The sequence below is a fragment of the Capsicum annuum genome, chromosome 11 (assembly GCF_002878395.1).
Source record: "Capsicum annuum cultivar UCD-10X-F1 chromosome 11, UCD10Xv1.1, whole genome shotgun sequence".
NCBI lineage: Eukaryota > Viridiplantae > Streptophyta > Magnoliopsida > Solanales > Solanaceae > Capsicum > Capsicum annuum.
Genome location: NC_061121.1, coordinates 185,288,775 through 185,296,845, shown reverse-complemented (window position 1 = coordinate 185,296,845; position 8,071 = coordinate 185,288,775). Strand labels below are relative to the sequence as shown.

Here is an 8,071-nt window from a genome sequence, read left to right as displayed (position 1 = left end):
TTAACTTTAAGGGAGCATTAGACTCTGAGAAGGCCTTCGAATCCTCACACTGCATCAAACAAGAATGAAAAATCAATAGAAGTTCCCTTGGCCCAAATTTATATGGAAGGATTGTTTGAGAAGATATTTATATGCCAGAAGGAGCCGTAAGAGAATACCTGTGAGGGAAAGGGGAGTTGATGAAAGACTATATCATCTAAGAGCTAATTGAATAGGAAACATAGGTTAGCAAGGAACTTCTAGCGAATTTGGCCTATGAAACTGAATTAAAACATGAGAAATTTGAATCAAGTGCAACTATGAAAGTGTATTCAGTAATTAAAATTCGTCTGTTGTCACTCTCAAAGAAAAATAGTGCAGCGGGACACTTTGCTAGGGAACTACGACTAGTTAGCGTAGTCGGAATAATCACCTACATAGAAAATAACCACTACAATAAAATGGTTAAATTATGATGGAATATTTGAGAAGGAACACTTCTATCACAATTTGTGACTGAATTTCGATAAATTTATGATGGATTGTTTTTGCATAAATATAATTTTTTTTGTTTTTTATTTTCACATAAAAATTCAAAGAGTAACAAATTTGTGACATATTTTTGATAGATTTAAGTATAATTTTTGTGACAGTCATATTTTTGTCACAAATTAAAGATGATGCGAAAAAAGTAATAATTTTTCATCACAAATCCGTGACTAAATTTGTGACAGATTAAGTATTTCATCACATTTTTTTAAATAACTAATGTAATAAAAATTTGTGATAAACTTATTCCGTCACAGTAAAAAAAATACTCTAATATTTTTGATGGATTTATGGCGAGTTCCCCTCTCAATTTTTTTTGTATGTGTTCATTTTCCCTAAAAAATTTTTACTGCTTTTCATTTCCCTCAAAACATAGACAAAGTGAAAAACCCTCAATTTCTACTCTTTTTCTTCAGCAGTACATTCATCTCACTCTCATTCAGCAGTAGGGTTCATCTCAAGCACTCGATCTCAAGAATTCATCTCAATTTCTATTCTTCTTCTTAACTTGTTGAGGTAATTTATCTCAAATTCTATTTTTTACATCTCAAAAAATAAAATAGATCCTTGTTCTCAGTTTCAATTCTTAATTTGCTGATTGTTTTTATTCATTTGAGAAGGGGAAATCATTGTTGAGGTATTTGTTTAAATGTTTAAGTATATATTCATTTATTAACTCGTGCTGATTATTTTTGTTATTGTGATTTTATGCGTGTTTGAGAAGCTTAAAATTGTGTTTGCTTAATTGGTGTTTGTTTGAATGTTTAACCTAATTTCTTAATTTGATGGGTTATTTGTGGTGTTGTTGGTAAAGAAGCTGTGTGAATGGATCCAGAGAGGTATCGTTGTATGAATGGTATCGTTGATTAAATGTCTAAGCCCAATTGCTCAGCAAATTCTTACTTTCATAAAGAATGAAAAAGATCCAGAGAGTATTTGGTCTGCCTTGGATACTCTACGTCCCACCAATCACACCTGGGATGATTTAATGAATGTAGCAGTTCAACTTTGAATCAACAAACAATGGGATCTGATCATACTGGTAAAGATCTTGTCTATTGCTCCATTTATTTATATTCTACTTCATTCAATCATCTGTGTGTCCACATATTTATATCTTCTAAGGAAGTTACTTCAGGCTTGGCTAGATACACTACAATCTAGGTCTAAAGTAATATGAAATAATAAAGAAACGAAAAGGTAAAAGGAACAAAAAACCGAAGTTGCTCGGACTCTCCAAAAATGTTGTTGTACCCATGTCGGATCCCTAAAATATACACTATTCCTTCATTTGAATAAGTAATATTCCTTTGCAGATGTGTGAATGGATTCTGTGTAGAAGTTCCTTTCAGGCAGATGTGATTTGCTAACAATATTGATCTCTACAATCTGAATTTTCCTTCCTATCCACATAAAAAAAAGAGTCCACTCCACACCCAAATTATATCATCCACATACATTAATCTTCACAAACACAACAACAACAACAACAACAACAAACCCAGTGTATTCCCACTTAGTGGGGTCTGGGGGGGGTAAGATGTACGCAGTTCATACCTCTACCTCTGATGAAGTAGAAAGGCTGTTTTCGATAGACCCCCGGCTCAAGGCACGAGATACCACACAAACACATGGTAAAGCACAAAAGTAGATTACATAACATAAATACGGCACCCATAAGTAATATAAAACAGAGGAAAGCAGAGGAAAGCACACAGGTTCGTAGTAAAACATGGAACATGGAACAAAGAATCATAGCAAGAATAAAACCCCCACCAAGTAATTCCCTACACTAGCGACCCAAACTCGCCCTAATCCTCTGACGTAATTCGCGTCCTCCAGACCTTCCTATCTAGGGTCATGTCCTCGGTGAGCTGTAACTGTTCCATGTCCCACGTAATCACCTCCCCCCAGTACTTCTTCGGCCTACCCCTACCCTGCCTAAAACCATCCAACGCTAGCCTCTCACAACTACGGACAGGGGCATCCATGCCCCTCCTCTTCACGTGTCCAAACCATCTCAATCATGCTTCCTGCATCTTGCACTCCACTGAAGTCACACCAACCTTCTCTCGGATAGTCTCATTCTGAACTCTATCCCCTCTAGTCAGTCCACACATCCAGCGCAGCATCCGCATTTCTGCCACCTTTATTTTTTGGATGTGGGAGTTCTTAACTGGCCAACACTCCGCTCCATACAACAAGGCCGGATGGACTACCACCCTATAGAATTTGCCTTTAAGCTTGGGCGGCACCTTCTTATCACACAGCACCCCCGACGCGAGTTTCCACTTCATCCATCCCGCCCCAATACGGTGCGAGACATCCTCGTCAATCTCACCGTTACACTGGATCACGGACCCAAGATACTTGAACTTATCCCTCTTACATACCTCCTGTGCTTCCAGCTTCACTACTACCTCATTCTCCTGCCTCACGTTATTAAACTTGCATTCCACATACTCTGTCTTGCTTCTGCTCACCCTGAACCCTTTAGACTCAAGATTTTGCCTCCACACCTCTAATTTGTCATTCACACCCCCTCGAGTCTCATCTATCAGAACTACATCGTCTGCAAAGAGCATACACCACGGCACCTCCCCTTGAATACGCCGCGTCAACACATCCATCACCAACGCAAACAAAAAGGGACTAAGAGTAGATGCCTGATGCAATCCTGTCAGGACAGTGAAATGCTCCGAGTCTCCTCCCGCCGTCCTCACCTGGGTTTTCGCTCCATCATACATATCCTTAATTACTCTGATATATGCCAGCGGTACTCCACTCACCTCCAAGCATCTCCAAAGCACCTCCCTGGGGACTTTGTCGTAAGCCTTCTCCAGGTCGATAATGGGTAAAGGAGGAAGTGATGAAAACATGGTTGCTTGGCTTCTCGGTGTTAAAACTCACTAGATTCATCCTTTTAATCTCCCTCCGTTGGGACCCCACGATTTTAGAGTTAGGATAAAGGCTGTTGGTATTTGTGGAAGTGATGTTCACTACGTCAAGACCTTGAGATGTGTGGATTTTGTGGTTTAAGAGCCAATGGTGATTGGTCATGAATGTGCTGGGATCATAAAAGAAGTTTGCAGTGAAGTCAAGACATTGGTTCCAGGAGATCATGTAGCACTAGAACCCGCAATTAGTTGCTGGAGATGTGATCCTTGCAAAGAAGGTCAATATAATCTCTGCCCTGAGATGAAGTTCTTTGCTACTCCCCCTGTTCATGGTTCTCTCACGAATCAGGTAGTCCACCCTGCATATCTATATTTCAATCTCCCTGATAATATAAGTTTAGAAGAGGGAGCAATGTGTGAGCCACTTAGTGTTGGTGTTCATGCCTGTCGGTGTGCAAATGTTGGTCCCGAGACAAATATATTAGTACTGGGAGCTGGACCAATTTGGCTTGTCACACTGCTTGTTGCTCGTGCTTTTGGCGCCCCAAGAATTGTTACTGTGGATGTAGATGACTATCATCTTTCTCTCACAAAGAAGTTAGGAGCAGATGACATCGTTAAAGTTTCAACTAATATTCAGGATGTAGCTACAAATATAGAGAACATTTAGAAAGCGATGGGAGTTGGAATCGACGTGAGTTTTGAGTGTGTTAGCTTTAACAAAACCATGTCGACTGCCCTTGGTGCAACTCGTCCATGCGGCAAAGTTTGCTTGGTGGGAATGGGACATCACGAGATGTCCGTTCCTCTCACTCCAGCTAATGCAACGGAAGTCGATATGATTGGCATATTTCGCTACAAGAATACATGGCCGTTGTGTCTCGAGTTTTTAAGAAGTGGAAAGATAGATGTGAAACCATTGATCACACACAGGTTTGGATTCTCTTAAACGAAAGTTGAAGAAACTTTTGAAACAAGTGCTCGTGGTGGTGATGCTATCAAAGTCATATTTAATCTGTAAAAAAAACAAATTAGTAAATAAGTTTAGCAAATGTTTCAGAAAAATGTATATCAAAAAGAGATGTTTTGTCCTTAGGAGAACTACTTTGTATTAGTTGAAAATGTTGAGAATGGTAAAATAAAGAAGTTGGTTAACTTATGGAAAAAAAAGATATGGTTTGCTACAATTTGCTTATAGAAGCTTATGGGCAGAGTTCACATGTCAAGAAAGCAAAATCTACTTATCTGGCACTTCTTGATGCTCGATGTGTCCCAACTGAAGATACTTATGCATTTCTTCTGAAATCCTATTCCAATTGTGGGATGCTAGAGAAGGATGAAGCTTTCTTCTCTGATATGCGAAAAAATGGCCTTCCTCCAAGTATGTTTTCTTGTTTTTCTATTTGCTGTTGTGCATACTTTATAATCAAATGGCATCATAATGACAACGCCATGTTATGTATAACTAAAAATCCAACCAAATAGAAGTATAAACCTCAGTTTCTATATTGTGAAATTCCATGAAAAAATGTTGTGATGATGTCCTCTGTGTGTTTATAAGTTATTGTGATACTGCAATTTTTTTTTGTATATTTGTATATATAGGTTGTCGTTGTTCGAGTTTGCCTACTACCATTTTTTTGTTTTCATACTGTTTTTGTTGGCTAATTATTTGTATTTTTTAGGATAAAATGGAGGTTGTCATAGCTACTACTTTTTCGGGATCAATAGATGATTCATCAGAAGATCAAGAACTCAATATAAATCGCATGTACTTTGATGTTGTGGGTGGAGAAAAAAAAACAATGTGTGTATGGATTGAGCTCTCAAGCTTCAACCTTAAATAAAGATATGACATGCAATTTGCCTGTAGTGTTCGATCATGTTACCGAAGAGCGCATCAAAATACTTGAGAAAGAGGTGTCATAAATGAGAGAAAATTAAGAGAGTTATTCAAGAGCATATAGAGTTCGAGGTGCAACGAGTAGAGCAAGATGTTTCCCGTTTGAGGCAACAACGTGATGATCGATTCAAATCTATGGAGGAGCAATGGTCTCGCATGATGAGCAATATGACATTATCTTCTCGCTCATTTAGTAATCCTACTCTCCCTAATATAGACTCATCTAATGCTTAAGTGTTTAATATTTTGAGACTTTAGTTACTTGAAGTGTCGACTTGAACATTGTCACACTTTTTTGGATAGTTATATGCTTTAAATTTTAAATATTGGTATACTTTTGCTTATTGAAGTTGTGATTTTGCATGTTTTAATTAACTTCAGATGTTTTTTTATTATAAATCTTGTATTATGTTATATATATATAGTGTGTGAGAGAGAGCGCTTAGTATTTCGTAATTATTATTTATTAAAATTAAAAATTCAAATAAAATTTATGACAGATTTAATTTGTCACAATCTATCCGAAATTTGTTACTAATATAGGTAAGAGAGTCATATTGTGACTAAATTAGTCTGCCACAAATTATTTGTAACGAAATATATTGTCACAATTGTGGTGACTAGATTTGAAAATTTGTTACAGAAATTATTCTGTCACTATTTTATAACGGAATATTTTGTCAAAAATTTGTTATAAATTTGTGATGGAATTAAGTCAAATTTAAGGATTTATATTGTGATGGACGATCTGTCTCAGTTCCATCACAATAATTTTGTGACGGAAATTTAGTCCGTCACAATGATTTTATGACCAAAGGTTCTGAGATGCACATTTTTCGGTCACAAATCCATCACAATCAATGATTTGTGACAGATTTGTGACTAAAATCTCTGTCACAATTTAGCCATTTTCTTGTAGTGAACAGAACACCAAGAAAGCAGTTTTGCAGATACCGAGGGTTTTAATGATGCACAGTAAGTCAAGAAAACTTCCGCAAACAACAACTGAAGTTAAAATAAGGAATCAAGTAAATGCGATAATTTTTGAATTTTAAATTGTATCCCATGCCTTTTTATTTGTGATTTCGATTAGGTCCACTACTATTGACCTGATCAGAACCACAAACAAAAATGAAAGGCAGATTGAGTATCATTATTTCCTTAGCAATATGGTTAAAATTGATTGTGCTTTCTTGCCTTAGCATGCTTTTAGCATATCTTAGAGAAGATCAGAGGCTTGTTGTAGTATGTGAATCTCGATAATTTTCAAACTTGCCTCCAGCTTGCTGATTTGGTCATCAAGTTTTTCATTGCCGTCTTTGAAGTTAGTATATAGTTCTGTCTTTTGTGAGCTCGTCGATGAGGAACACTTTCTTCGAAGTTGTGGCATTGTAAAAGGCCTTCAGAAGGCTTCTAAGAAAGTGTTCCTAGTTGATGAGCTCACAAAATATGAAGAGCTATATACTAACCTCAAAGACGACAATTACAAGCTTGAAGACCGAATCGGCAAGCAAGAGGTACGATTGAAAATTATTTGGATTCACATACTACGACAAGTCTCTGATCTTCTCCAAGATATGTTGAAAGCATGTTAAGGCAAGAAAACACAATCAATTATATCCATATTGCTAAGGAAGTAATGATACTCAATCTTCCTTTCATTCTTGTTTGTGGTTCCGATTAGGTCAATAGAAGTGGACATAATCAGAACCACAAACAAGAAGACATAGGATGTAATTTAAAATTCAAAAATTGCCGCCTTCGCTTTATTTCTTATTTTAACTTCAGCTATTCTCGGAGAAAGTTATCTTGATTTACTGTACATCATTTCAACCTTCGGTGCCCGCAAAGTTACTTTCTTAGTATTCTATTATTTTCTATGTAGGTGATCATTCAGACTGCGCTAACTAGTCACAGTTCCCTAGCAAAATGTCGATCTGCACTATTTTTCTTTGAGAGAGATGACAGACAAATTTTCATTTTTGTATACACTTTTATATTTGTAGTTGATTCAGATTTCTTATGTTTTAAGTCAATTTCATTGTCCAGGTTTGCTACACGTTCCTTGTTTTCTATCCTATGCTTTCTCTTCAATTAGGTCTCAGATGATAAAATCTTCATCAACTCCCATTTTCTCTCACAGTTATTCTCCTACCGCATCTTTTGGCGTATAATCATCACCCTGAGCAATCCAACCATATAAATTTGGGCTAGGGCTATAACTATATTGTTTTTCATTCTTGGTTGCTGTAGTGGGAGGCTTCAAAGGCTTTCTTAGAGTCCAATGCATCCTTAAAGTTAAGTCCAATCACTATTGGATCTCTGAAATGACACCAAATATGGATCCCTTCTCAAAATTTGACACAAAAACATAAGTAACAACCATCATTAAATCGTAATAGGGTATCAAAACTACATTCATGGTCCCTCAACCTTATCAGTTCGGGCCTATCAAACTTAACTATAAAATTAAAGATATTTTGCTTGAATGATCAATTCTTAATCGGTAAAAAATAATATTCACAAAATCAGTGTACTCTATGTGTGTTTTGATGATAACATGATCAGTATTACATACGTCCCATATATGAAGTGGTTCCATCTGCAAGCAGCTTATTCCTCCAAACCCATTTTTACTATAGCCTTTTATGTAGGTCAGACAAAAGTTGATCAACTTTCACTTTCTTGTATCTACAAATAAGTGAAAAACAATTGATGTCAAATAAAAGAAGAAAAAGAAAAT

General features: G+C 36.6%; 1 pseudogene; it reads left to right on the top strand.

Moving 5' to 3' along the window:
• The first annotated feature begins 3,378 nt into the window (after nucleotides 1-3,378).
• Nucleotides 3,379-4,446, top strand: LOC107854927 (annotated as a pseudogene).
• The last annotated feature ends 3,625 nt before the right edge of the window (nucleotides 4,447-8,071 follow it).